Source organism: Leucopleurus acutus, assembly GCF_964270905.1.
Source record: "Leucopleurus acutus genome assembly, chromosome: 9".
NCBI lineage: Eukaryota > Metazoa > Chordata > Mammalia > Artiodactyla > Delphinidae > Leucopleurus > Leucopleurus acutus.
Genome location: NC_139144.1, coordinates 10,517,174 through 10,539,577, shown reverse-complemented (window position 1 = coordinate 10,539,577; position 22,404 = coordinate 10,517,174). Strand labels below are relative to the sequence as shown.

Here is a 22,404-nt window from a genome sequence, read left to right as displayed (position 1 = left end):
AGAGGAGGCCCCGGAGGCCTGGCCTGTCTGGGCTCCAGGTAGGGCCGAGTCACCGTTACCAAGGGCAACCACAAACAAACAGGGCCGTGCCCAGCACACCTGGCGACGTGGCGCCTGCTGCCTGTTGATATCAGCAACCTCTCCCGAAGCCAGCGGGTGGACAGGTGAGCAGGACAGAGGAGGGACGAGGGGGCCCTGCACCAGAAGTGACTGTGCCCCTGGGGGATAGAAGTGTGGGTGAGTGCGTGTGAGGGGGAGGGAGGGCAGAAGGTGAGTGTGAGCATTGTGTGTGTGTCTACGTGACCGTGTGTCTGTGTAACTGAGTGTGTGAGTGTGCGTGTGGGTACACACTACAAAAGCCCAGCCCTGCACTTCACTTCCCGGGGGGAACCATGGTGCTTTGTCTGCGGCGAGGCTCTTTCTCTGGAGGGGTGAGGCCGCCTCTGACAGCCCGCGGGGGCACCTCTACCTGCTTCTGGAGATTAATCCTGGAGAGAGACTACAGCTCAGGTCTCCACGTGCCTTACGGAGATTTGCTTCCCTTCTCATGGGTACCACGGAACGATGAGCTCAGCTGTGCTGCCATTGCTTCTTATTAAATTTTACTACGGACAAAGCCATATAAAGAGTGATGTTTTCTCACCAGCTTCTCCAAAAACACGCATGCATCCCTGGTGCCCTGCCTATCGCTGTGTGCACAGAGTAGAGATAAATCAGAGTACAACCTCTTGAACCATCGGGGATCCCAATTCTGCTGAGTCCTGTGAACGAGCTCCACAGAAGCCCAGACATCAGTGCCCTAGAGCGTGTGGCACGTACCACATGTTCAGCCACTACCACAAAAGTCCCCGGCTTGGTCTCTCCTCCTGCCATTTACTTAACTCTGCCCACAGCTGAATCCCTCCAGTTTGGCATCAAGCCGGCCTGAGCAGATCCGATTCACGCCAGGATCTTGGAAGGGTGGATAAGCAGCAGCTAATAGTTATCAAAGTGCATCCTGTAACTGCACACACGTGCAAAGGCAGAATGGTCCTCCAGCACGGAAGTGCAAAATGAGCAAACGGGGAGGAGACGGGGTGAGCCGACTTGCTCGCAGGGGGGATGCCAGGCCGTCTGTTGAGCTACGTCAAGTATAAAGGCATCGCTCTGTGCACACGTTGCATCATTAAATAAAATCACTTCAGCACAGTAATTTGAATTCTAACACAGACTGTGCAAACTCTGCAGTAAAGTTTACCTCTGTTTTATCTTTGCAAAGGTGATTCTTTACAAAGGAAACTCACAGGGAGATCAAGACTGAAGCACTTTCTTTCCCACATCAGCTTGTTAAGTCACAGGCCATCTTCTCCATCTCAGGCTCTGAGCCAGGAGCTGGAGGAACGGGTACGGACACACAGGCCATGGGGACGTCACACTAATGGGGGGGGAGGGTGACACTTCCCTCATCTCTGCACAGAGCAGCAGCCTGGTGGGAGGAGGGTGGGGCCTTTCCTCAAGGGACAGAAATTTTATCATCACCTTTATCTTGGATTATGTACAGCTTTTACTTCTTGCATTTTTCATAGTGATCAACAAAGTAGCAAGGTGTTTTATGTGCCCATCACAGATGATTGAGTAAAGATAAAAGTTCAATTATTTCTATGACCCCATTTATTATAAATATTATAATGCAGGGGACACGGGTTCGTGCCCTGGTCTGGGAAGATCCCACGTGCCGCGGAGTGGCTGGGCCTGTGAGCCATGGCTGCTGAGCCTGCGCGTCCAGAGCCTGTGCTCCGCAACGGGAGAGGCCACAACGGTGAGAGGCCCGCATACCCCCCCCCAAAAAAAAAGTAAAGGAGGGACTTCCCTGGTGGCGCAGTGGTTAAGAATCCGCCTGCCAATGCAGGGGACATGGGTTCAGTCTCTGGTCCGGGAAGATTCCACGTGCCGTGGAGCAACTAAGCCCATGCACCACAACTACTGAGCCCACTCTCTAGAGCCCACGAGCCACAACTACTGAGCCCACGTGCTGCAACTACTGCAGCCTGCATGCCTAGAGCCCGTTTTCCCCAACAACAGAAGCCACCACAGTGAGCAGCCCCCGCACCGCAATGAAGAGTAGCCCCCGCTCGGCACAACTAGAGAAAGCCTGTGCGCAGCAACGAACACCTAACGCAGCCAAAAAGAAATTAATTAATTAATATTTTTTAAAATGCTTTAAAAAAAAAAGTAAAGGAGAAAACCTCTAAAAGGACAAAAGGTTCTAGATAAAGACTCTGGAATCAGAATTTCTAACTTCATAGCCTGTACAAGGCACTCAGACCGTCTACCTCCTACCCTCCAAAAAGAAGCTATTGTGAGTTTATCCTAAAGATGGTCTGAGCAGGGAAAGGGGAGGCTGACAGCCCAGAGCCCAGTACTCAGCTCTGTTAGAACAGAAGGGAGGCCTGCCAGCTCCAGAAGTTCCTGGGGGACTCAGGAGTGGAAAGGTGCAGAGATACACAGGGCACATGAGAAGGCCCGAGTCAAAATGCCTAGAAACGCACAAAAATGAACCGTGCTGGCTGCACCCAGAGGTGACCAGAGGGCATCCCAGGAGCTATTTCTGTACTTGAAGGAAAATGGGAGGCAAGCACTTCCTGAATCCGTGCTCAAAATAAATAGCTTTACTAGAGAAAAAACAAAGCACAGGGTGCAACTGGAGTTTACCTTTACAAATTAAAACGTGAAGCTGGCGACTCAAATGTGTAGTTGATTATTTCCATCCTGCTGCTAAAAATGTAAAAGAACTGTTTTTTTTTAATATGAAACCTATCCTCCAGAAGTAGCTACACAAAAATAAAACCAGCAACTTGATTAGAAATGTCCTTCTTCGTGTACAACTGTAAGCGATTTCAAATGAGAGGCTCAAAGATGCCGACACAAACCCGCGTGAAACACCTCCAAACACACGCTGGTCATCACCAGAAGTGGGCGAGCCACATTGCGGGTTCTGATCTCAGTGCTGGCCCTCTGTCCTCGGGGGCCCTCACCCAGGTGTCGGTGCTGTCCACAGACACACATGTTCAGAGGCAGGGAGCGGGTCGATGGTACTGCCGTGAGGCACAGGGTGTCCAGAGGTATGGTGGGAATGGGTCCAAAGCCAGCGCCCTGAGCACAAGGCCTGCAGAGGTCCCCAAGGCCCACCAGCGTGTCCTCCCCACAGGGAACAGGGAACAATGAAGTCATGCAGGGTTCGGTCACCTCTCCCAGCCTGAACGTAGTGCTTGGGGACAACAGAGGGAAAGGGCAGCAGAGAGGTGACCTTGGAGAACAAGAGCTGGCTTGCACCTCCTCTACCAGGCGGGACGTGTCGCCGGCCAGAGCTGGAGCGCACCCCCAAAACCTCCAGGAACCTCCTGGAACCTGCCCCTTTGGAGACCGCACGCTAGGCCCCAGAACAGAGGGCATGGGCACGGAAGGAGGGCGCCGTGAGGACCGTCTGCCAATGCATGGAGCACACGCTGCAGCGCCTAGAGCGTGGGCCAGGGCCGGCGAGACACGCTGCTTTACTCCTATTTGTAGAGGGAGACACCCAGGGTCACAGAGATGCCACTGGGCCATCAGAACACAGACCCAGGTCCCAGGGCCCCTTCTCCGCTGGCTCTCGTGGCTTTCGGAGCTGCTTCCAACAGCTACGTGTGGAAATTTCCATTTTCTGCTTCTATTCTCCCCAAAAGACTGCAGGTGCAGGGAAATAATCACCTATTACAGAATTTCGTGAACCAGCAAATCCAGTCACTCACACTCAGAGGGGAGGGAGGGAAATGTCACTGAGCGCTTTTTCTTGATTTTGTTTATATTTGAGGGGCAGGTGCCCGCAGCAGCCTGGCCCCAGGACAGCTCTTCCTCTGCGAGGTGTCCCAGGCCGCACAAGGCACCTCCACGGCCGGGCTCCCGCCCTGCTGTCTGACCCACGACAAACACACACACACCTTGGTTACTCGCATCACAAGAGTGACGTCTGCTTTGAATCGCCGGGCCCTGCAGTCCTGGGTGCCCCTGCTCTGTCATCAGAGCCCAGCTGCGTGGGTCAGATGGTACCACGCTCCTGACGCCCTGCGGGCAGGCGCCTGTCCCCGCCCCATCTCCGGCCTCAGTGAGCACGCTTGCCTGACCGCGTCTGATCATTTCCTGTGTAACTAAGTCCCCTTTGCAAGGCGGCTCCAATAATTAACTAGGATCAATGCGCTAAAAATATTCCAAAACATTACCGCGATCGTTCCTCCCGTCCCCCCTAAGTCCTACAGATGACGGGGAAGCAGGGCAATGGCTAATTTGTCACGGGGGCCTCACCCAAGTGGTCTCTCTAGAAAGGACCACAAGATGCACTGGCCGAAGATGACGGTGCAGGAAGCGCTGGGGGTTTTTTTGCTTGTTTTTATTTTTTTATTTTTTTTGGAAGCGCTGTTTTTGAAGGAACCTTCCCGAATATACACATTTAAATGACTGCAGCTCTTCAAAAGTCACCTTGAGACACTATACACATATTCCAGTCATTGTGTTACTAATTAAAACTAAAACCCTGCTGCAACTGCCTTTGGGATCTGAGTCAGGTCCTGGAGCAGAGCTGTGACTGCAGGCAGGGGCAACCTGCACAGCGTGCGAGCACCACGATCGATCGCAGGATTCAGCAAACATCAAGTGTCCTCCCAGAAAGCACGGAGCCCCGCCACTCATGAAGTCACAAAAACACCTGCTCCCAGGATTTCAAAAGGTATTCTGGGAAACTTGAGCAATGCCTAGGCTCAGGCGCCCCTCCTCTCACAGATGATGTCGCCAAGCAAGAATTTGTGACAGCTGGCCCCAGGGGCTCCCCCAACCTCAGGTTTGGCTCCAGGGGAGTCGGCCTGGAGTGAGAAGGATGTGTCTCAAAAGTAGGTTCCCAGGGCACCCCAGAGGTCCTAATCTAAATAACAAAGCGCATTTGGACCCAGAGCGGCCCAGGCTTCCTCCCGCTGCCCTCCCCGCGCCCTGCTCAGGATGGAGGACCCCTGCCCATTCGGTAACCAGCCAGAAGGTCAAATGTGCAGCAGGTGAGTGCAGTTAAGTATGCGTGGAGGCTGCCCTGTTAGCCACTACATGATGCGGAATGAAAAGTGACGATTTCGAGAAAACAGAAGGGCCTATTTTTAAATTATATGACTTATTTAAAATAAATAAATTTCAGATGAAGATTATAATTCCCTCTGGGCTTTTTTTGGGAAAGGGCTAGTGAATCCTACATAAATATAGCTTAAACGTAGGCTGCTCTAGAGAGCAAATCAGTCGTGATGGAGTGAGAGTGTCAAATACACGGCCACTCGGTCCTGTCACCTGGCTACACACCACCGCCAGCTTCAGCGGCCTCTGTTTGTTTCCTCCCGTGTAAAATGAACACAGTGCCTGCTGGCCTATTCAGTGATGCCCGTCAGGGTCTGGTAAGGGCCCTGCACAGAGAAGTGCCCAAAGAAAGGAAGGATGGGCTTCCCTGGTGGCGCAGTGGTTGGGAGTCCGCCTGCCGATGCAGGGGACACGGGTTCGTGCCCCGGTCCGGGAGGATCCCACATGCCGCGGAGCGGCTGGGCCCATGAGCCATGGCCGCTGAGCCTGCGCGTCCGGAGCCTGTGCTCCGCAACGGGAGCGGCCACAACAGTGAGAGGCCCGCGTACCGCAAAAAAAAAAAAAAAAAAAGAAAGAAAGGAAGGAGGCTCCAAAACCACCTGGAGCAGTGCTAATCAGGGGATGAGCTTCTCCACGTTACAGTGGCTCCGTCCTGCCGGCCACCTTCAAGCCCAAAGACCCCACAACCAACGCCCCGTTCAGGCCCAGATTATCTGGGATTTAAAAACATTAATTCCCATACAAAGAAAACTGCCAGGTTTATATAAAATAGCACTTTCCTAGAGCAGCTGCATATGGCTTGCTGACTGAAAAGCAGACCCAGAACCCCCTGGTAGGAACTGGCACATGGAGGCCATTCCCCAAACTCTGGCCTCAGAGTAACCGTTTCCAGTGGGGCAAGAACCACAGCCGTGAATGTACCTTTAGCAGCGTGAAATGGGTAAGGTGACTCTTCTTCTAGTTGTAATGAGTCAAAAAAGGATCAGTGAGGACAGCCTATCAGGGAAGGGATCTGAACGGGAAAAGAAACAATAATGCCCAGAAGAAGTGCAGAACTTACCAGGGCTTAATGGCTCTTCTGACCCCAGTGACAACAGGCAAAAATAAAAAACAAGACACAGAAGCAACCGAGATGTCCTCCAGTGGTTGAATGGATAAATAAACCGTGGTACATCCAGACAATGCAATGCTACTCAGCACTAAAAAGAAACAAGCTATCAGGCCATGAAAAGACATGAAGGAAACTTACATGTATTTCACTAAGTGAAAGAAGCCAGTCTGAAGAGGTTATGCACTGTATGCTTCCAAGTATATAACATCCTGGAAAAGGCAAAACTATGGAGACCGTAAAAAGATCAGCAGTTGCCTGGGGTTATGGGGGAGGAGGGATGAAGAGGGGAAGCACTTTTAGGGCAGTGAAACTATTCTACTTGATACCATAGTGATGGATACCTGTCATTATACCTTTGTTCAAATCCATAGAATGAACAATGCCAAGAGTGAACCCTAATGTAAACAATGGACTTTAGTTAATAGTAAGGCCTGGATACGGGCTCATCGACTATAACAAATGCACCACACCTGTGTGGAGGTTGATGGTAAGAGGGGTTCTGTGAGAGTATGTAAATTCTTCGTACCTTCCCCTCGATTTTATTATTTTACTATTAATAAAAAACAATCAAACAAAAGTCAACAGCCAAGCATCAAAACAGAGGCAACATCTGTCCACCACGGGTGGGTAACTGGAATCCTCTACCAGGACTGGCCTCCCTGGGTGGTCCTACAGCAGGCCAAGATGGACCTGCGGTCCAGTAAGCTACACCGGGGCACCCAGCCCGGGGCCTGAACGACAGCAAATCAGGAAGTGTTTGCTGAATTGGGCAGCTCGAAGATTAACCTCCTCTTGCCTTAGGGCAAGGGGTGGGAGGAGGGAAGAGAAGTGTGAACATTCACTGAGAGGGCAGAGAGGCCAGGCCAGGGTTTGCAGCTCGGGCCCATGTAGGACACGGCTCTCAGGTCCTATCCCCGGGGCGGGTGGTGTGACTATTTCAAGTTCCAGGGTCACCTGTAAGGCTGGGACAAAGGACACGATGCCCTCCAAGGGAGGCTGTGACGATCAAAGATAGAAAAGCAAAGGCTTAGCACATTACTGATCATCCCTCAATACCGTAGCTGATTTCTGTTCCTTCTGAGCCCAGGTCAGAAGCCACTCACGGGCTAGATGTTTAGCTCTCTGACCTCACGTCACCCCCAAACCACCCTGCGGGATTACAGTCAGCCATCGTGCTTCACAGGAGACTCTCAGGCTTGCCTGTGTATGTGGAGGCCTGGGGTGATGAACACACAGACCCTCACAAGGCTCTGTGCTCAACCGACCGCGAGTGTTATGAAAACATTCTCACTCTTTTCTCTTTACTAATTCAGGTCATTTGTTCCCAGGAAACGATTTGTGTCCCAGGAAAGAAAGGTCATCACCAACATCCTGTGGGGAGGTAAAGACAGACTCCCCGCCCCCATTCCTTCCCCAAATGCCTCCGAAGGCCCCGGGCAGGCAGGGAGAAGGCGGCCCTGCAGCCGGGAAGGATGGGGCGCTTCGCCCAGGTGGGGGCCGGCTGGTGGGCTTCTGGGGAGCAAGGGCCTCGGGGCCTCGAGGCACAGTAGGATGTGGACATGAAGATGGGGCAGTGCCAGGCCCCCCGGGGCTGGGGGCTCAGCGCTCGGGCAGGCTGGCTTCTCCACCTCCTCTGTGCAGGGACGCGCCGAGCTCCAGCGGCAAGGCCATCGACGTGCCCACGCACCCCGGTCAGCGCGGGCCCCGCACGGCTGACAGGAACTGCTCCCGCCTGTGTCTCCGGGGAAGGCTGGGGTCTCAGAAGATGCCATGGATGTGAGGTGAGCAAAGCCGTGTGGGAGGGGGCAGGCAGGGGGCACGGATCCTCAGGGCATCCTTCACGGCAGAGAAAGAAGACGCGGGACAGGGAAGGACTCGACCCCCGAGCCAAGGGGGAGCCTTGCCCATACCTACGTGTGGGTGTCTCAGGGAAGCTGGCCACGGGGCTGGAGTTCCCAAGGGGGGCTCTGGAGGCATCAGAGCAGCTGCACCAGGTGCACAGGCCCACATCAGCTCCACGGCTGATCCGTGAAGAGCGAAAATACGTGGGGCGGCAAACACCTGAACTTGGAAGCCCAACACCCTTGAACCCTGGCACCTGGATGCCAGGTGACAGTGGGTAAGTCATTTCACCACGGGGGGTCTCTGTTTGCTCATCCAGTGAAGGGAGGGGCTGGCCGACAAAGCCTGGGACAGGAGGCCCCAAAGGGGAAGCTGCTGCCCTTATTACTCGGAGAAGAGAGCTGTCTGCAGACAAAGGTTAATGACCAGACATGTAAGTTAATGGTTAAAACTCATGAATGAAGCCAGTGGGTAGCTGTTGACACCCAGGAGAGACGTCTAGGGTGGTCTACGAGGAAGTCGCAGGCTGTGGCCCTCGTCCTTCCCACGGCACAGAGATGCCATCTGAAGCCAGCCTGTCTGATGAGGTCACTGAGGCTCCTGCATCAGCCACAGCCAGAACCTGGGGTCACTGGGCCGAGGGGCCAGCATGGCAGAGGAGGTGATGACAGCAGATTCTGCAGGGGTCCCGAGGCAGGAGAGGCCCCAGGGGTCCTGGGGTCCCCCAGAGCCACACCTGCCTCACATGGTCTCTCTTCAGGGAGAGGAGCCCATGACAAAGAGTTCTGCTTCTACGGGAGGTGGAAGTGGGCAGCGGAGCTACCGCATGGTGGCCACAGCGGAGCTACCGCATGGTGGACGGACGAAGAAGCCAGCCGAGCCCGGGAATCCTCTCCTGTCCGGAAACCAAGTGGCAGCACCTGCAGTCCTGGTCTTTATCTCCAACAAGGCGCCACGTCAAGGCAGGCTCAGAAAGAGAAGAGGACAGCTGGCCCCGGGCTGTGTGCTGTGCAGGCCAGGGACGGGACACAGGGGGTCCGAGGACAGTCTCTGAGCCGGCGGCAGGCAGCTCAGGGCAGAGAGGGCTATTCCACACTGCGTGTGCGCTCCAGTTCTGCCGGCTCAGCCCCTATGCGGGGCCTCACATTTGCGGAAACCTGCTGGAGGCACGGTGCTCTCGCCAGTGCACCAAAGCTCAAGGAACACCCCCTCTGCCGCACCCCCATCCCCCAAGTGTCTCCGCACCAACATCTGCCTTCCTGAAACAGCCTTCTTTCTCCTACTTCCTCTTTTCTCTTGCCAGGGAGTCAACCAGGGGCCAGGAAAAAAAAAACCAAGTCACTCTGCCCAAACAGCTCATGTGGCACCCATGAACAAGCACCGCCTCCCAGGGAGCAAGACAGTTAGAATTCCAAACTTTCCAGTAATTATACGTAAATTATTCTGCTTCCTTAAAATTTAAATAATTACTACTACCACAATGAACAGCTAAAAGCAAGCTGTTTCAGGTGGGTTGCAGAAGTTTTTATTGACCCATTTTATGCATGAAGAAACTGAGGCTCTAGGGAACCAGACTTGCTCCAGGAGACAAGGAGGATGAAAGCCCAGGTCTCTGCCTCCGTGTACCCTGGGACCGCATGGCCTCCGCTGGGGGGGTCATACTACCCGACGGCCAGGAAGAAAATGCCCTTGGTCCTAGCTCAAGGCTCCGTTTCCCTGCCTGAGCCCCCAGTCCATAGCTCAGCCCCTTTTCTGCAGGATGGCCCTCTCCTTCCACATCTCCTGTTCTACCAAGAGGACATCCCGGGCCTGGCTGGGAGCCTCTGATGGTGGCCCTGGCAGCAGCAGGGCAACGACAACGCCAGTGGGGTTAAACGCACACGAACACGCTCCGGGGTTCGTGCCGTGCCCTCGCCTTCGGTGTTCCCAGCGCAGAGGGGACCCAAAGCCCATACCATCCCCAAGTCAGTAAGTGGATGGATGGGCCAGACGTTAGGCCAAAGCCTGTGTTTTTGACCAAAGCTTCACGTAAGCTTTCTCAGTCTCAAAGAAATCCGGGCACGCACGGTTAGGCACAGACGTGTGGTGATCAAGGACCCAGCCGTCTGCGGGAGCTGCGTCTCAGCTCCTGGGAGACTGAGCTGCCCTACCCCCAACCCCGTGCTTATCTCCAGGGGCGGCCCTCGTCTGCTCAGCAGCAATGGCATTATAGTTTTGGAATAAGAAGAGTCTTTGTTATTGCTAGTGGCATTCTCTCCTGCCATTCAAAGCTGCGTTATCCAAAAAAAAATGACTACGGATACATTTCCCCCTCCACCATGATCTAATAAGAATAAAAGCTTATCTATCCCTAGCAAACTGCCAATTACTGTGGCTAGAAATGCCATAATCAGTGATAGTTAAGACTTTTGGAATATTCTTTGAACCAAAGAATTCAATCCCCTAAGTAGCTGGCACAGGGCCCCCTTTGAGAAACAGTGCCAAGGGCAGCAGGGCTCAGTCTGCAGCTGCAGGTCAAGAATGGCCGGGCCAGGCAGAGTGTCACGGGAGGAGGCCCGTGCACACGACGCACACTCACACGTGCAGCATGACATGGGACAAGCAGGGCTCTGGCAGTGGCTCTCCCCACCGTCCGCCCCACCGGGGTGACGAGGCACGAGCTCCGCAGGACAAGGCTTGCTGCAACTGGGACCCTCGGGGGCTGGGGGCGCGTCCAAACCCTCGGCAGGCAGACGGGGGGAAAACCCTCTGGGAAATCCGAAGTATTCCCCAAGGTGGCACCTTCCCCACCTCCACTGCATGCAGGAATCTCTGCTCTGACACAGTCACTTAGGTTTAAAGTACACAGCACACTGGAAAGACAAGCAATTTGTGGGCAAAGCAGACCTAGAATAACCAAGGTCAGAAATCAGTCCTGCCCAGAGGTCAGTGTGAGTAAGAATGCCTGGCCTTGGACAGAAAGGGGAAGTCTTCTCCACAGTGAGACCGCAAGTGACAGCGGAAATGTCCCAGAGCTCCGCCGCGTGGCCTGATCCTGAGACGACTAAGACACACATCACGTGACACCTCGGAAGAGACGGGGGCAAGGGGGCTGCCGACTTGGGGGCTGGATAACAGTGCAGCGCAGAGCTCCATCCTATAGCCTCGCCACTTCTGCATGTGTCCCAAATGCTCCATGATGAGAAGTTTAATAAGCAAAGTCATTTAATCTCTTTCTTGAAAAAAAAAAGCAGGGCTAGACCCACCTGTAATTTCTCTAGCTTTGTGCGTGTGCATCTGTGTGTGCGTGTGCCCGTGCGGGTAAACTGCGTGCATGTGTGTGACGTGTGTGTGTGTGTGTGTGCGTGTATGTGGGCACATGTGAGTGTGGACTGTGTGTGAGTGCCCGTATGAACGTGAAGCGTGTGCATGTGTGTGACTTCACGTGCGCGCCTGTGTGGATCGTGGGGACAGTGGAGGAAAGCAGGATCCTGGTCCTCACAGGGAGAACGCACGCACGTGAAGCCAGCCCACAGTTCCACGAAGCCCGCGTCCAGCACACGTTCCTTCCACTCGGAGCCCAAGGACCAGTCGAAAATTCTCAGGAGAGGCTGAGCCGTGAGGTCCAGAGCAGCAGCAAAATCCCAAGACTCTCTAAAACCCCATCTCCCTGGACCTCCACCCACCAGGGGCAGCCTGCAGGGCACCTGAGGGGGTCCCACAAAGGTGGGACCGGCCAGTCAGCAAGGAGCGACGCGTGGGCCCTGGCTCCACTGAAGGTAACATCGTACCTGGAAAGCGTGAGAGGTGCAGACACCTGGACCCGCGTAGAAAACCAGGGCCCCGTCTAGGGGTGCCTGCAGCTTCCATATGCCATTTCCAGGCCTCCTCGTTACCCACTAATCAAAGCCTTACACCCAACCCAGCACACCCAGGCCTCAAGCCACCCTACCGGGGAATGCAGGGCCACCCTACCGGGGAATGCAGGACTCCGTGATTCAGGGTCCCCAGACGTCCATGACAGCCTGAAAACCCCAGCCCATCTATGAACTACCCTCAGAAAAGAAGCCAGAAAAATTCTCAAGGCCAGGCATGTGCCCTCACCCCTATCCCCACCCCCTCTCTGCCACTAAAAAAAAGCAGTACGTCGATGTGATTGGAAAGAAGGGATCATTTGTTGTGGAGAAAGGGCTGTGAGATGGCCAGGACAAAATTACCGAATTCTTATCTGAAACCAAATTCTTAAGAGCTATTTTTCTATAATTAAAAACATGGATTTCATAGCTCCTCAGTTTATTCTTCAGATGAAAACTATACACCCTATCGAAAAGCATCTAGCAGCCGTTTCTTAAGCGTTCCGTTTCTGTGGCCACGGTCCAGAGCAGTCCCCTCCCATGTGCATCATTCAACGCGGGCCAATTCGGCTCCAGAAGCCCCATGGGAGAGCAATGCAACACTTACCTTGGCTTCACATTTCTTGTGGCAGGAGTACTTGCAGGCTGCAAGAGAAGGAGAAAGAATGTGTGTGTGCTGAGCAGTCTCTCAGTACTTTCTACATCTCCAAATTCTCAATCCTTGGAGAACGTCCGGACTGAGGGAGGTTTTTCACTTAGACACCTTGGACACGACGCCGAGTTCAACAGAGTGTGGGATGGATGGACACGGCGTCCAAGAACCCAGCCACCCTCTGCAGCGTCAGCGACGGCCCAGAGGGCGCAGGTGGGGACGCTGGGGAGCAGTTACAAAAACACTGGCTTTTCCAGGGGTTCAGGCGGCCAAATCAGGGCCTTGCAGGAGAAAGGCGGTGAACCTGAGCAGTAGAAAGCATCCGTGTTTGGCTGGAAATCACAGCTTCTCCCTGAAGAAAGGAGAGAAACTTGAAAGTGCCCCAGAAGACTCAGGACTGGCGCCTTTAAATTAGTCAGAAATTGGACATTTGAGTTCCACGCTCCTTCCGCTTCCGGACAACTTAAGAACTGACTGTCAGAACAAATCCACGTCTAAATTCCTGCAGGGGATCCTTCAACCCAGGCCATTGTGTGGACTGAGAGAGGCATGTGTTGGTTCGGAGGCCCTAACAATGCAGATAGAGCCGGAACCAATGTGGATTTCACAGGCCCGCCATCCAGAGGCTGCAGCTGTGCTGACAGGACATGAAAGGCTTCACCCACACCGCGGTGGCTCGGGGCACGGGGGCCTGCCTGCCGATGCTTCCAGGCAGAGGCAGCAGGACAGCGAGACAGCACAGAATGAAGCCACTGCACCAGATAAGCCCAGTGCAAGCTCCCATGGGGGCTCCAAGCGGGCATCCATCTGGCGAACCCGTGGGGCAGCTGTGAGATGGGGAACAGGGACCTGGGCTTAGGGGCACGGGACCTGGGGGCTTCCTAGCCCTGTCCAGCTGGGCTGCTCTAGGCAGGACCAGTGACCTCTCTGGGCCTCTTTCCTCTCCCAGGGTTATCGTGATGCCAAAACGGAATCGTTCACGGGACGCTGCTTTGAAACTGCAAAGCACAATGTCAACGTAAAGAAGTGTGTGGTCCTGGAAGAATAAGGCCTTGGAGGTCAGGAGACGGGCCCAAAATCCTGGTTAGCGCTTCGAGGCCCAAACTTTTCACCAACCCCACCACCACCACCACCGTATCTTCCCCCTCTCTTGTGTATGAGCTGAGGACAGAAAGCCGGAACTTGTAGTCTACCTGGGCCCGAATGAGGGTACAACCAAGTAACAAAAACAGCCCGTGCCTGGGGGGTGGTCCCTGGAACTCCAGCAGGGAAGAGCCAGGGTTATTATCTTTGCAAGATCTATTTTTTGAACTCTCTCTGTGCATCTGAGGTTTGTGAAATTATTCACAAAAACAAATATTTATTCTACATTTTCTAACGGGTCCCCCCTTCCCCCCCCCCCCCCCCCCGCAAAGGCGATGAGTGATTTTCTAATTGAGATAAGCTGGCCATGGGAATAAAAGAGGCTTTCACACCAGATTAAAATCTCAGACAGAGGACAGCCAGGGGCCAGAGGCCAGCCGGAAGGACTGAGATAGAGAGAAAGGCAGTTGAGGGGCCCTTTGGCCTTTGGGAAAGTGAAAATTAGCAGAAATGCAGGTGAAGACTTCCCCCTGCCCCAAAGGAAGCTCTGTCCACACACGCTGGATGGGGCAGGCCTGTCCACTCAGCAGGCAGGACAGGAGCACGACCTCCCGCGGCTGTCAGCCGGGAGATGGCCTCAGGGATCCTCCTGGCACCTGTGACCCCGCGCCGTCCCCTCACAGTGACAGAGCTGGCCATGCGCCGAGGCAGGATGGCACAGGGCATGGCGAGTGACCTCCGCCCTGGTCTCCCGGATCGCCCCTCTGAGGGGAGCCTGGCCCACGCTGTGAGGCGTTGAGGCAGCCCTGGGGAGGCGGCCCACCTGAAGGAACTGAGACCTCCCGCCAGCAGGCAGCTCCACCCTGCCAGCCAGCCGTGCGTGCGAGGGAGTCACCTGGGAAGTGGGTCCTCCGGCCTCGGGAGAGCTTTCAGATGAGGCAGCTTCTTAAGGGATCCTGAGCCAGCGGCTGCCGGCCCACGTGACTCCCAAATTCCTGATCCACAGAAGCAGTGAGAAGAGAACCTATTGTCACGGTAAGTCACTAACTTTGGGGGTAACTGCTTATGCAGCAGCAGATCGACAAACCAATTCAACCCAAAAAGGGCTGTGGTCGGTGGAAAGCAGGATGACAGCGGTGTGACACATTCATGGTGGACGGGGCCACGAGAGAGCCTCAGGCCGTTATAGGGCAAATCATCACATTCACAAAGCTTAACTGATCATAGTGAATTGCATAAACCACCCGCGCGCTAAGGCGGGGGTCCTGAGAGGTGAACCCACCGTTCCTGGGATGTAATCAGGTGACCCCACGGTATTATGAACTTTCCACCCAAATGCCAGCAGCGTGGATGGCCCCTCAGGTTTTCCTCGGAGTAGCAATTCACCCTCAGCTTGTGGGAGCTGTGGGCGACCCCAAGCGAAATGCTTCCCGCGTGTCCCTTGCCTTCAATCCTCGGGACCACCGTCAGAGAGAAACTGGGCAAGTGCCAGGACCCAGCAGGGCCTATGCAGGCTGGCATTCCAGCCCGTATCTGCCCCCACTTTTCACCCCGCCACACACTGCCTTTCCAACATATTATAAACACTGACGGGAACAGCGTCCAGACCCGGTTTCCAATCCTGTTGCCCACAGTAGCAAGGGCAGCTCCTCAGCACAGATGCGACATCCAGCGCTCCCAGCCTCCCCGGCTCCAGCACCTCGGACACACCCTCCTCAGACTGCGAGTGCCGCCGCCTCCTCCAGGAAGCCCTCCCTCCCTCCACCCTGCCCCGCCAGGCAAGGCTAAGTGCCTGACAGGGTTGCGGGAGCCCTGGCCACATTTCTCCCTCCAGCACCCATCCCATCGTGCATCATTTCAAAGTAGTTTCTGTGCGTCCATATCTCCTGACCAGGCCAAGCTCATCCAGGGAAGGTATCATCTGTTGTGTACCTCCAGCTTCTTGGAACAGCGACATGACAGGAGGGACAGAGGCTAACAGACTGAGCGCCCACCATGGACAGTCTGATCACAGCTCTCATCCCACAGCCACCATCAAATGTCACCATATCCCACAAAGGCGCTACAGATCTTCTGCCTAATTCCTGACGGGAGCCTGGAGCTCATGGATGAGACCTGAGGTGTCATTCCCTGGACAACGGCATACGACCCTTCTCTGTTCCGGGTCCGCTTTCAGAAACCAGTGCCCGGCAGGACCACACAGGGCGGGAGCCTCTTCACCCGACTGCCCCTCTGTGCAGCACAGCCCCCAGGATAAAGGAAGGCCCCGGAAGGCACCAGAACTTCCCCAACAGAATGCACCCCCCCTAACTGCAGAGGCCAAAATGTACATGAAAAGACAAAATGTACACGTTTACTCTGACCGTCAGCTTCTCATCTACCCCTTTTCTCAGGAGCCAGCCACTGGCAGCTCCTACTTTGTTGGTTTTTTTCCCAGCTTTACTGAGGTATAATTGACAAAGTTGTATGTATTTAAAGTGTACAATATGATGATTTGATATACATACACACTGCAACATTCACCACAGTCAAGTCAATTAACACATCCATCACCTCACATAGTTACCATTTTGTGTGTGTGGTGAGAACACTTAAGGTCTACACTCTCAGCAACGTGCAAGTACACAAAACAGTGGTGTTAACTACGGGCACCACGCCGTACATGACATCCCCAGAACCAATTCGCCTTATGACTGGAAGTTTGTACCCTTCGACCAACACCTCTCCATTTCTCCAGCCCCCAGTCCCTGGCAACCGCTCTCCTACTCTCTGTTTCTATGAGTTTTCTTTTTTTTCAGATTCCACATATAAATGATACCATACAGTATTTATCTTTCTCTGTCTGACTTAGCATAATGCCCTCAAGGCCCATGCATTATACCTGAATATTTCATTGTACGCACACACATACACACACCCACCACATTTTCATTATCCAGTCGTGCACTGATGGACACTTAGGTTGTCTCCATGTCTTGGCTGTTGTAAATAATGCTGCAATCAGCACGGGAGTGCAGACATCTCTTCAAGATACTGATTTTGTTTCCTCTGGATATATACCCAGGAGTGGAATTGCTGGATCATATGGTAATTCTATTTTTCACTTTTTGAGGAACCTCCATACTGTTTTCCACAGTGGCTGAACCAATTTATATTCCCACCACCAGTGTATGAGCGTTCCCTTTTCTCTCCATCCTCGCCAAAGCCTGTTTTTTCTTGTCTTTTTGATGACAGCCATTCTGACGGGCGCGAGGTGTTATCTCATCATGGTTTTGATCTGCATTTCCCTCAGAATTAGTGATGTAGAGCACCTCTGCATGTACCTATTGGCCACTTACATGTCTTCTTTGGAAACTAAACTTCAAGAAACTAGCATTTGATTTTTGGTGTAATATCAAAAGAGAATATGCTTTCTTTTCCAAATACGTATCTGTATAGAGCTGGATTTTCTTCAAATACTTCAACCAAAACAATGTTCTGTCCATGTTTTCTGATGGATAATTTTAGGTGTCAACTTCACTAAGCCACAAGATGCCCAGATATTTGCTTAAACATTATTCTGGGTGTGTCTGGGAGGGTGTTTCTGGATAAGGAAAATATTGGGAATTGCAGACTGAGTGAAGCTGACTGTCCCCCACAATGTGGTGGGCTTCATCCAATCCACTGAGGGTCTGAACAGAATAAAAGGGGGAGTAAGAAAGAATTCTTTCTCCCTACCTGACTGTCTTCAAGCTGGTACATCGGTCTTCTCCTGTCTTGGGACTAGGACTCAGAAAGGAACTACACAGTGGCTGTCCTGGGTCACAGCTTGCCGACTACAGGTGGGACTTAGCCTCCATACTGTGTGGACCAATTCCTTACAGTGAATTTCCTTCTCCATATACATCCTGTTGGTTCTTTTTTGCTGAAGAACTTTAACTGATACCGTGGGGAAAAACACTGAATGCAGACACAGCTAGGAAGATCCAGCCTCTTAAGTCACACAAAGCATACGCCATATGTATATATGTAAAACAATGCCACTCCTCTCATTGTACGTAATGAGGAGTAGGACAAGGGGATATCAAAGACTCGATTCTGCCATGAAAAAAGAAGTTACTGAAGCAATAAAGAAGAAAATTTATATCCACAAATAAAATATTGAGTACTATTGAAAAATCGTAACTTCTAAAGAGCTAATATGGGACAATGCTTATAACAGGCAAGGTGAAAAGATATAAAACTATGTACAGTACAAACTCTGTAAAAACAGACATGTGCAATGGGCTGGTCCTCATGTGAGAACGCGGCATAGGGGAAAGACATCGTCATACTCAGTTACAAAAGGACGAGCTCCACAATAAATCATGCTGGAAAAACCAGCTCGCTCGTGAAAAATAACCTAAATAACATGAATTCCAGATGAATCAACCATGAAATTGTGAAACTGGATGAGAACTGGAAAAGCAGAAATGGATATTAGAATAAAGTACGGTAGAACAACGTTATGACCATAGAGAAGGGAAGGCATTCTTAAATAGGAACAAAAACAGAAATGAAATGAAATGACGGGTAGATTTGAATAAGCGGAACCTTAAAACTTTCACATGACAAACACTCCACAAACAAAATTAGGCAAGCAACTGCTCGCAATGTTTGCAATACGTAAGTTGGAATTGGTAAGGAACTGACGTTTCTGTAGGTCAAAACCCATCAAAAATCCGCAGAAGTCCTACCTAATTTAATGATAGAAAGATTAATATTATAATATAATGAATTCTTAGAAATCAAGAAGAAAAATTATCTAAGTTTTTAAATGAGCCAAGGATTTGAAAGGCTAGTTTACTAAATAAACATGACAGACATCTTTTCTGTATTTCTTCAGATGCTGCGCCTCAGTGATAACCAGACGAATGAAAAACGTTAATAAAGCGAGACAGCATTTTTCATCCATTGACTTGCAAAAACGAAAAGCAGAGAGCAGTCAAGTGAAAGAGTGGGTTGAGCTCAAGGCCAAGGTCCAGGGTAGACTCCCTGACGCTCCCTCAGCATTTCCCATCAGGAGCCTTTCTCCACCCTGGGAGGGGGTATGTTCCCAGTGCATTTCTCATGAGTTTCCTGCAATTAATGACACACGAATCCTCACCTCCACAAGTCCGGGGTCTGCATTCCACACTTGGCTCCCTGGTCAAACAGGGGCTTCCAACGTCATGGGGAGGAATCCGCTCCCACAGCAGCCGCTGCCCAGAGCGTCTGGCTCTGAAACGCCCCACATTGTTCCACGTTGTCTTGGAACTGCTATTCTCCCGACGTCTCCAGGAGCCTCGGGAATCCAGGCCACTGGCTTCCAGGCCTGTCATACAATACTCTACACATATTTACCAAGAGAGAGACGAGCCCCAGGCGTCACCTCTGCTTCTCCTGCCTCTGCCCTCAAGCTGCCCAGCTTACCCGCGTCCACAGTCACCAGCTACATGTGACGGGGGACCGGACGCCCACAGCAGAGGGCAGAGGGCCCAACGCCACATTCGCTGCTTGGCCACTCGCTCCTCTTCCCTGCCTTGTTGGTCATCACTGCCACCATGTCCTGCGGTTCTAATTCAGCACCTGGCACAAAGCAGCGCTATCTACACTTACCGACCTGCCCATCCAGCCCTAAGCTTTGTCTAGTTATCCCTTAGGATATGGTAGACAGTGACGGCCTGACAGACAGGACTCCCCCCTCAGCCTCGGCGCTCCCCCCTCACAGGTCACAGCTTTTTCACCTTTCTTTTCTAGCGGGTGCTTAATACGTGTTCCGTTAACTGAAGGCGGAAAGTCATTATCAAATATTCCTCACAAAACCCCCTCCGTGCCCTTTTCCCTCTGGTTTTGCTCCTTTTCTCAACCTTCATTCCCTTCAGCTCCTCCCTACGATCGAGAAGCGTTTCTTTATTTTTTTCCATTCCAGTCTGTTCTCTCCTATTCCATTATTAGATCCAGGCTTGATCTGACACTGCATCCTCTCTGGACCCATCTCCCCCATGGGGCCAAATCTCGCAGAACTCACAATTCTCGACACCCAGGAAAAGACTCGCCCACTGAGGTCTAGAACACCAAGATCCACTACGCCAGTGCCCTCAAGTGTGGGTCTGGAGCAAGACCGTCCGTGGAAACTGGGCCACGTAAGCCACCCGAGGGATCTTGGTGGAGCAGTGAGAAAAGGTCACCTGTTCAAAGCCCTGGCTGGTGGGGAGGGCAGAGCAGGAGCCGCTTCAGCGGGGTTCTGAGCAGCAGGCAAACCACACCAGACACTTAACCCACCACTCACCGGCCATCTGCGGCTTTCCCTGTAGCTACAGTTTGAGAAGTAGGGGTAAGGGAGCCTCGATGTGCAAGCGACAGCTGCTTAAAAATTAAATTTTTTCGGGCTTCCCTGGTGGCGCAGTGGTTGAGAGTCCGCCTGCCGATGCAGGGGACGCAGGTTCGTGCCCCGGTCCGGGAGGATCCCATATGCCGCGGAGTGGCTGGGCCCGCAAGCCATGGCCGCTGAGCCTGCGCATCCGGAGCCTGTGCTCCGCAACGGGAGAGGCCACAGCAGTGAGAGGCCCGCGTACCGCAAAAAAAAAAAAAAAAATTAAATTTTTTCTTCTAAGTTAACCACATAAAAAACTTGAGGCAAAATAGGTTAATAGGTGAAAATAAGGGACTTGAGGGTCAGGAAGGAACTAGAAAAAAACAGTAAAAATATTAAGCCCGAGTCACAGAAGACACACCTGACTCTTCTCCACCATCACCAATGTCACCATGACCAACAGGAATAACAACGTCGACACGGTCGTCATCACTAACACTACTGGACACTTCCTTGAGCCAATCAATGTTCTTTGTGTTCCTCGTGCATTTCATCTGTTACTCACAATGACTCTAAAAGAGAATTCAAGCACAGGGTGGCAGGGCAGGAACCCTGGCAGCCCGTCTCCAGGGTCCATGCTCCCCTCCACCATGCCCTGCTGCTTCTCCAGAAATGAACCAAAGGAAGGGTCTCTTCGCCGAGACCTCACACAGCTTGTGCGTGGTTACTGAGAGAAGACACATGATGTCTACAGGCAGCACACACACACAGCCTCGACGTGCAAATGTATATGACATACATCTAAACTACAGGGAGAGGAAACTACTATACTGTCCGAGTGTTTCACGGTACCTGTATAGCTTACTGACAAAAGGAAGAAATCCTAGACATTAACTACTCAACACACAAATTGTAAAGGTCACCAAATTGAGGGCCAGGAAAGGGGCCTGTCTAGGGCCACAGCGACTTCTGCAGGAGCCAACCACTGACCCTGCCAGGCCCCGTCTACACCCGCAGAGACTCTGCCGGGCTCCCAGTCCAGCAGCAGCCCCGCTTCACACACGGTGGCATCCGTGAGAGGCAGACTGTCACAACCACCCTGGGATGGAGTCTTGCATCTCCCGCACACAGCAGTTTAATTTAAGAAGGTAACGTCTAAAGGACTCCTGGCACATAGAGTTCTTTCCTTCTCAGAAAAGAGTAGCTACTGTTTATTCACACAATTATTACAGTTAGGTACATAAATACGATAATCCGTTGAGTATTCTCATAGGTGTTTAAATTCCACCGTATGAAGTTCTAGAAAACCTTTTTCTGAAGAGAAATCGGCAGACATCTCACTAACAGTGATACAGGCGAGTCCCCAGCCCCTCAATGCACATGGGCCCAAGGGGTGACACTCAGCACATTAGGAACGGCCTCCATGCAGGACCCAGAAATCAGGACTTGATGCCTGCACGGGCACCCGCCACTGGGCTTCCTTCCACACCGCCCACGGCCTGCCCTGGAACCCACGTGGGGCCCCGGGCACACAGGCATCCCTGATGTCAGCGGGCCTCCCCACCAAGTCCTGGGCCTTGGCCCTCACGCAGACCTGCTCCCGGTTACTTCTCCAAGTAGCACAGCTCTCCGGGGCCCACGTCCAGGCGGCTGAGTCCTTGGGCCAAGGACGTGGCTTCCCCAAGCCACACAGGCCCCAGAGGTGGCCTCTGTGAGCCAGCGGTTCCGGCCACGTGCTTCAGGGCAGCAAATGCCACCACCCGGCCACGAGGGATGGACCCAGGGCCCCTCAGGGAGAGTCCGTACGCATCCCCTCGGCTGGAGGGCTCGGAACAGAGGAACGTGGCCTTGAGATAACACAAGGAGAGGCCAGGTGTGCACACAGCGAGCGTGGCACATCTGCTAGGGCATACGCACCGGGAAGGGAAGCGTGAGAGAGGAGCTGCCCCGGGACCCGCGCCCAACCCCTGATCTGTTTCCTTTGCCTCCAAACTATGCAAACCGTCCCAGCCAAGCGCTGGGGCGACACACGGGCGCGGGCGCCTTGGGGTCACGTTGTGTTTGCCCTGGCTTCCCTGCACAGGAGACAGTGGCAGAGTGTCCCTGAGGGGAAATGAGACGTGGAGATGAACCCCCCTGAGGGAGAGGGCACCTACGGGACAGTTGTCAGTGAATGATTTTCTTCAAGGAAAAGAAAACTAGGTGGGTCAAAAAAGTGATCTCCGTGGGGCTAGATTGTGAGATAAAACGTAACCACACAGCGATTCTTAGAGCAGAGAAGTGTGGGCCACACAGGTCACGAGACGGCACTGCACAAGGCCGGACCGTCACCGCCCTGCCGCCCTCCCGCCCTTCCGTGTTGGGCACGCACAGGGTCCTCGGGGCCAAAACGGCCCCAGGCAGCACAGCACGCAGTGGGATCCTGAGGTCTGGCTGCCCTCCCCCA

The 22,404-nt window shown here is 53.1% G+C and overlaps 1 protein-coding gene across 2 annotated transcripts in view; it reads right to left on the bottom strand.

The window, feature by feature from the left end:
- TNS3 (tensin 3) overlaps positions 1-22,404 on the bottom strand; it is a 224,120-nt gene that overhangs the window by 156,912 nt on the left and 44,804 nt on the right. For both annotated transcript variants that reach the window (XM_082846490.1, XM_082846491.1), the window contains one exon: positions 12,518-12,555. The gene's annotated coding sequence lies outside the window, so the exon portion shown is untranslated. The remainder of the gene's footprint in view (positions 1-12,517; positions 12,556-22,404) is intronic.